The sequence below is a fragment of the Octodon degus genome, unplaced genomic scaffold (assembly GCF_000260255.1).
Source record: "Octodon degus isolate 3935 unplaced genomic scaffold, OctDeg1.0 scaffold00121, whole genome shotgun sequence".
Taxonomy (NCBI): domain Eukaryota; kingdom Metazoa; phylum Chordata; class Mammalia; order Rodentia; family Octodontidae; genus Octodon; species Octodon degus.
In genome coordinates, this window is record NW_004524697.1 from 7727517 (window position 1) to 7735894 (window position 8378).

At 38.7% G+C, this 8378-nt stretch overlaps 1 protein-coding gene across 1 annotated transcript in view; it reads left to right on the plus strand.

Moving 5' to 3' along the window:
- Nek1 (NIMA related kinase 1) overlaps positions 1-8378 on the plus strand; it is a 227734-nt gene that overhangs the window by 1321 nt on the left and 218035 nt on the right. The window lies entirely within an intron of this gene.

The following is an 8378-nucleotide window of genomic DNA, read 5'->3' on the forward strand; positions in this document are numbered from 1 at the left end:
TCAGGAGGCTGAGTCAGGAAGATTGCTCTGGGTTTGAAACTAGCCAAGTGAACTCAAGGCCAGCCTGGGCTACAGAACGAAATGCTGTGGGTTTGCAGTCTTCCTGCCTCAGCCTCCCAAATGCTGGGATTACAAGGGTTTGTCGTTACACCCAGCAGTGTATAAATTCTGTACATTTTTATTTCTTCTATGACAATTGAATATGCTCAAACAATACAGTCTAGTAACCTTTCGTGATTATGGGGTGCTCACAGTACAGTCAAGCTGCTTCTGACTACTTATATTACATTTATTACAGTAGATTTTTTAGAATCAAGTCGGAGGACCCAAGTTAAAAGCCAACCTGGGCAGTTTAGTCACAGTCTCAAAGACAGCTGAGGATGTAGCTCAGTGCTTCCTAAATTCAAATCCCAGTACTGCCACCACCACCAAAGAAAAAACAAAAAGTGCAGAACCATGGTAAATTTGAACCTCAATTTTCTATTTCTGGGAACCCTATTAGGCAGATTTTTTTACTCTTTTTAGAAAATATAGAAAGTCTTCTAAGTGCAGTTTTTCTTAAAAGATGTGCAGATGATTTCTGTTTTCTTATTGATACATGGTTTCATTTTGAAAAGAAGCACCAAGATTTTGATCATAATGCACATTAGTCACAGTCTGTATGCATCAGCTGCTTTCTCTAAGTTTGAAAAAATCCTTTAACATAGTGTCTTTGTTTTTTCAAGGAGGATTAGCCCAACAATCCCTTAAATCGACAAGAACAATCTCATGCATCTCCTTTTTTGCAGTATCAGTTGTATCGTGCATGACTTTTTCCTTTACAGGAATTTGTCATAAAAGTTATGGTTTTAGCATAAATAACAATTACACTAGTAATTTTCAAGGTTCATTTTGTATCAAACCATCTAAAAAGCTTCAAAAAATAATCTTGTTTAGGCAACACTCCCAGGATTTTAATTATTCCAGAGTTGGGTTTAAGCAGCCTCATGTTTAATTCTTCCCAGTTGACATGTTAGGCACAGTCAGAAATACTGCTTTAGACTTGAAGAAGTATATTTAAACTGTGCTATGTGCTAGATTGGTGATAAAGTTTATATCTGTGGGCAGGGGAGATAGCTCGGCAGTCTAAGCACCTGCCTGGCAAGAGCAAGGACCTGGTTCAATTCCAGTTCCACATGCAGTGCCGGCACCACACTAAACCAGCCACTGAATCCAGACATGGTGGTACATACCTGTAATCCCAACACTGGGGAGGCTGAGACAGGAGGATCCCTACAAGTCTGAGCTGCTTAACAAGACTCTATACCAAATAAATAAAGGATTTTTTAAAAAAGTTTGTATCTGTGAAAAGATTTGCTCTGTGATTGCTTTGAGGTTTTTATCAGCACATCTGATGTTAAATTTCCCCTTTTGAAGACTTGGGTGGAAGAAAACAAATGATGGGCTGATCCTTGGAACATTTTAAATACCTTATTGTGAACACTTGAGTTTGATCTCATTCTTCCTCTGTGTTACAGAGGAGATCCTGTTTGGTTGACATTCTTATCAAATCTCTTATGTCTTAGTCACTTTTTTTGCTGCTGAGACAAAATACCTGCCACCCACAGTTAAAGTTATTTCAGCCCAGTTTGTAGAGGTTTCATCTATAGTTGGCTGGTTCTAAGGCAGGATGGTATGGCAGAGGGGCAAGAGAAAAGAGAAAGAGAAACAGTCTGTAGTATAGCAGGCAGAAGGCAGCAACAGCAAGCTTCCCTTTCCCTTTTCTCTCATCTGGGCTACAAGCCACCCACACCCACGATGAGCCTTTCCATTATCCACATCCAGAACTATGATGAGCCAATTAATGAACTAATCCAGTACCACACACCCTTAGTCCCAGTATCACACACCCTAGATCCAACCACTCTAAAAGTCCCCACATATTAGTGCATGAGGATTTGAAAGGACATCTGAAAAAAAAAAGAAAAAAAAAAAAAAAAAAAAAAAAAAAGGGCTGGTGAGATGGCTCAGTGGTCTAAAGCACCTTAGAACAAGCTAAGCTAAGCAAAACACAGGGACCACAGTTCAATCCCCAGCACCACATGCCAGCCAGACCTGCCCCCTGGTGGGCTGAACTGGCCACACACACACAAAATAAATAAATAAATAAATAAATAAATAAATAAATATTAAAAAAAAGAAAAGAAAAGACATCTGGTTACAAGCCATAACACCTTCCTTTAGTACAGGTGATGAAGAGTTTGTTAGGCCTGTTACAATTTGTAGTAAGGATTTTTTACAGACTCAGCTGTGAGGTTTTTCTCACACAAAAAACTGACAGTCTGGCTGGGCGTGGTAGCTCATGCACATAAACTGGCAACTTGAGAGCCTGAGGCAAGAAGATACAATCCTGAGGCCAGCCTGTGCAATTTCGTAAGACCTTGTCTCAAAAAACTGTGGGAATGCAGCTTAGTACTCTCTCTGTTCAATCCCAGGGTTACAGAGGAAGAAGAAAAAAAAAAATCTGAACAGACTATCTGATCTCCATACTCTAAACTGCTTTTATAACCTTAAAAGAATAGGTGTTTGCACTAGCACAGTATCCTGTTGTTTTTGTAACAGATGCCACAAACTGAATAGCTTCAAACAAAAGAGTTCTAAAGGGAAAAGCATGTCATAGGTCTCATTGGTTAAAAGTCATTGTTGGCAGAGCTGTTTTAGGGGCTTTGAGAGAAAATGTAGTTTAAGGCCTTTTGTAGCAATTGGGGTCACTTGAATTTTTTGTCTCATTACATTCTCCTCCAAAGCAGCAATGGTAGGTTGAACCTTCACATATAATTATCTCATTTGCGTGTAATATGATACATTGACTTTCCAAGGATTTAAGCTGCATGGACATCTTTAGAGGACTTTTATCCTGCATACTAAAGTACCAAATTCATCTTCTGACTCTTAATATGTATTGTACAGAGTGCTCAGAATACAGGAAACATTTGGAGACATTGCAAAATAAGATAATAATGTTTAGTTTGTTCTTTAAGTAAAAAAAAAAAATGGTTATTGTTGTCAGGACTGAGTCTAAGTAGTAATAACAAAAACTTTAACAATATTCAAATTAGAATTACTCCTCCCCCATTCACCAACCTTAATACCTCAAGGAAAGGAAAAAGAAGAAAAAGATAGACTTATAGTGGTAAAAGCTTAGCAATTTTAACCAGATCTAGGATAGCTGTGAACTCCTGTTTCCATTTGAGTCCTGTGATTTGGTGAAAAATTTTTCAGTTTCATGTGTGTGTTGTTTTATTGTTTTTTTTTTTTTTTTCTACTGATTTCAGCCTGAACTTCACAGAGACCTGATATGAACTAAAAACTAATTCAGCCCATCACATTCTCACTAATTCAGTCAATCACAATCTAAGTCCCACAAGTGATCCCTTTCTCATGTCCTGGCCAAGCAAGGATCACTGTTATATTTTATTTGTTTATTTTTATTATTTTGCTCAGTGCTTTATTTTTTCTAGATATAGATTACGATCTTCCTGTTCAGTTAGCCAACTGTCCTTTTGTTGTAGGCAGCCGAGTTAGATAGAAATATTATAGGCAGTTAGACGGGGTCAGGCCCTCAAGGAGACAAGATGGAAGACAAGGTGACTTTGCAACTTGGAAGAAACAGACACTCCTATGCATATGGAGTGCCTGAAGACCAAGACAAAAAGAGGAAGCACAGCTACATACTTCCCTAGGGATGGGCATTAGGGATTGATATCCTAAATAGTATCAATCAACTTGAATTCATGCCCTGTATTCATGCCCACTTGCTACATGACTCACTTTCCCATTTGATACTGGATTTAATCAATTTTACCTGAGCAATGGTGCTTGTAATCTCATTGGTTGACCATAGTTTTGTCCCACCTCATACCCAACTAAGCAAGTTCCCATGTCTTCTCCACCACATTAGACCCACCTCACCACATGGTTTTCCTCTATGACAGTCCCTGGAAGAGACAACTTCCCAGGGGAAACTACCTGCTTGGGCCCCCCTCCTGTCCCTCTCTTGGGACAGGAGCTTTCCTTCTCTCAATAAATATATTCTGCTCATAACCTTCGTTTGTTCCTAAAATTCATTCTTCGGTTTTAGAGAACACGAACTCGTGCAGGTCAGGTCCAGAGATCATTTTTCCCTATGTCATTTGGCTCCCTGTATCACTTTGAGCCCTTGAAGGTAACTTAATCCAAAAAAGCCTGAAACTGAAGAACTGACTAGCTAGGGTTCTATCTGTGTATACTGAACTAGGGCTATCAGATTAAAACAAAAATCCATCGGGTTGCTACTGTTTAAATCCTGGGTATATATGTAGTATTAAAAAATACAGTGAATTTTTTTTACTTAAAAATTTACTATAGTAAAAGACACATGGAATTACCCCCATTTTTCCTTTTCTTTTGAATGCATTTATCCCATCATACTTGCCATTTTTCTGATGCAGTTCTAAAAGTTTTCTTTCATGTCTTTAAGAAGTGGGATTAGGGGCCAGGGAGATTGCTAAGTAGAATAAGTGCTTCCCTGGCAAGCGCAAGGGCCTGAGTTCAAAACCTGGTTCCGCAAAAAAAAAAAAAAAAAAAAAAAAAAAAAAAAAAAAAAAAAAAAAGAAAAGAAAAGAAAAAAAGAAAAAAAGAAGTGGGATTAAAAAATACAGTGTATGCTGCTCCCAGTGGAAAGGCAGGCTTGTGTGTAAAAACATAGTATGCCCTCATGTACTTTATTCACCGGATCTGGCACCACTTGACTTCTGGCTCTTCCTCCAAATCAAAATGAACATAAAGAGTTAATGTTGAGGACATGCAGGCAGCCACAGCGTCACATCTAAAGACACTCATAATAGAGGACTCCCATTCAGAACTACTTCAGAAAGTAGCAACAATAATGGGATAAGTGGGCTCAAAGGGAGGGGAAGTGCTTCAAGGGGGATTCATAGCAATGTTATCCTTTAATAAACTTTATTTTTAAAGGTGTTTGTAAATAAAAATTAAAAAAAAATAAAACAAGGGGCTGGAGAGATGGCTCAGTGGTCTAAAGCACCTACTTAGAACAAGCTTAGCAAAGCATCAGGGACCACGGTTCAATCCCCCAGCACCACATGCCGGCCAGCCCCGCCCCCTGGTGGGCTGAGCTGGCCACACACACACACCACACTCTCTCTCTCTCTCTCTCTCTCTCTCTCTCTCTCTCTCTCATAAATAAAAATTAAAAAAAAAAAATAAAGGTGTTTGTTGTTGTTGTTTGTGGGATTTTTTTTTTTTCTCAGTACCAGGGATCAAACTTGGGACCTTGTGCTTGCCAGGCAAGCGCTTATACAGCTGAGCTATATCCCTAGCCCCCTTAATTAACTTTTTAAACATTTTTAATTCACCATACTTTTCATTCATACCTCATCTTTTCACCAAGAAGAAAACCAAAATAACTGAGAGAATTGACTACATACAAATTTACAAGTTTCTGTATGACCAGATCTACCCTGAAAAACAAGTGATTAGTGACTGACAAAAAACATTTGTTCCATAATACACGTGGTTAATTTTCATATATTACAAATAGCAGCAATAGGCACCAAGCCTGAAGCAGCCACACCAGTTTCTTTCTGCCCCTTTTTTATTCAATCCAGGCTACCTTTCTTAGGTTGGGTGCCAAATTAATCAGTGAACTAATGAGTAATCACACACCCTTAATCCTTGCATTGCACCATGAATCAGTCACACACCACATCCAGCCACCTCTGAAAAAGCCCCACTTATGACTGCATGAGGGTTTGGGGAGACATAAACACAAGCTATCCACCCAAGATGTCGCAGATACTTCCAAATGGGACTATCACTGAGTTTGTCCTTGTAAATTTTCCCTGTGAACCTTATTTTGTCTAAGGATATGACAAAAATAATGTCATGTTTTCCTAACCTAGCCTTTAAAAAGACAGGCCATGTCCATGTCTTACTTAAAGTATGACTGCACTGATACTATGACACTGAGAGCAATCCGTGTCAGCAACGTGAGGAACACTGATGTCTACACGTGTGTGTGGAGCCTCTTGGACTGCCTGGTCCAGCAAAGGTGCTAGTAGAATGCAGCTAAGTGAATCAATTCATAAAACTCCTGGATTTCTGGCTCACGAAATTATGAAAAATGACAAATTACTATGGTTTTAGGACACTTAAGTTTTAGAGTGGTTCACTATGTGACAGTCTATATCTAAATCATTAGATTTCACTTATTAAAGTGAAAAATGAATAGTTTTGACACAGTAAACCTACATTTACGAATCTATCCCTTAGAAATAACAATGCTATTGGAAATAATCTGGTGGGGCGTTGGTTGAGTGGATTGGTGTACATCCATGTCTTATATTTTGTGTATATTTTTAGAAACTAAGAGAAACATGTAGGTGATATCTGTAAAATTGTTATTATTTCATGGAGAAATATTCACAGGGGTGAACTCTGATGAGACTGGAGATGACTTTTGCATATGCTTACAAATGGTTTCAAGAAAAAGCAGCAAAATACGCTTTTTTTCTGAGAAAAAAACCCCAACAAAATACTTAAAAAACAATAAAAGAAATCCCAAAAGACTACTGTAAAAAATTAGATTGTACAAGTGTATATAAACCAGAAAGGGAAATCATTAGGCAATTCTCTAAACTTTGGTAGAGCATCCTGCTTCACTCAACAATATATTAAGGACATTTTTCTGTGTCAATAAAAATAGATGGGGCTGGTGAGATGGCTCAGTGGTCTAAAGCACCTCCTTAGAACAAGCTAAGCTAAGCAAAAGCAGAGACCGACCGCGGTTCAATCCCCAGCACCACATGCCAGCCAGACCCGCCCCCTGGTGGGCTGAACTGGCCACACACACACTAAATAAATAAATAAATAAAGTTATAAAAAAATAAAAATAAAAATAGATACTTGGGGCTGGAGAGATGGCTCAGTGGTCTAAAGCACCTCCTTAGAACAAGCTAAGCTAAGCAAAAGCAGAGACCGACCGCGGTTCAATCCCCAGCACCACATGCCAGCCAGACCCGCCCCCTGGTGGGCTGAACTGGCCACACACACACTAAATAAATAAATAAATAAAGTTATAAAAAAAAATAAAAATAAAAATAGATACTGCTTGTCTGTCATGATTTGGGGGTGTTAAATTATTTGAATATACTGTAACTTATTTTATCAATGCCTTATTGTTAGACAGTTACATTGTTTCTAGTTTTCCTAGTTATGAACAATAAGTTATCCCTGTGTATTCATCTTGGACTGATGGTCCTAGAATTGAATCTGCTGAGTCAAAAGATCTGCATATTGCTAACATACTTTCTACACAGACTGCAGCTATTTATATTCCCACCAACACCAACAGTTTCTAGTAAGATCCTAAAGAATTATTATCTAAGGACTTATCTGAATAGCCATTTCCCTTGTAAGCAGCAGAAACAATTCGATTGGATTAGCAATTGGCAGTTTCCACACCACTTTTCTGTACAAATGCATGTGGGCAGAACTAGGGTTATTGTGCATTCAGATACCCAAATTCCTTCTAGCTGGGAGTGGGATGGATTTTGAGAGATTAGCCTAGAAGTAAAAGGAATGCTGAAAATGACTTCAGTAGCTGCATGAAGATTGAAGGGATAACCTGAGGTAGATTTTCTCCATGGTTCCATTTTGGGTGACTTGCAGTGCCATCTTCTGGCACAAAAGCAAAACACCTCCAATTTCCACCCTAGGCACAAAGTACTTAAGACTGGCATGAGTATCCATAGCAGGGACAGAGAGGGGGGAGGGGGGAGGGGGGAGGAGGAGGGGAAGGAGGAAGGGGAGAAAGGGCTATGAGAACAGGAGGTGAATTTTTTTCAAGCAAAGATCTGGATTATTTGATTTCTCAATCATTAGTTTTTGGCAACGTCCAGTTCATTCCACCATGGCTACGTACGACACGTGAAAAACAGATACGATGTTAGAGGACGATCAAGATATGCTACAAGTTACTATTCTCCTTCACCTTCAGAGGTGAACTGGCCAGTACCTTGAGGTTAAGCTAGGTAAGACAACCTAATAGCTTAGCAGCTTAGCGGTAGGGCTACTGGGAGAACACTAGTGTTTTATTTCAGAAGAATATATGGATCTTTGCAAGTCCTGCAGTGAAGAGACTTAAAAGAATGTCATATACAGATTGTAAACCCTTGAACATATAATTTATACACAGTTGGAGTAAAGGCATAGGAAAACATTATATACATATATATTTAATGTCAAGCTTAGAAATACTTCCTTGCTTTGTTCATCCAAAACGTATTTGGAAATGGTTTGATTTTTATTTATTTTTGTTCTTGTCTTTTTTTGAGAAAGTC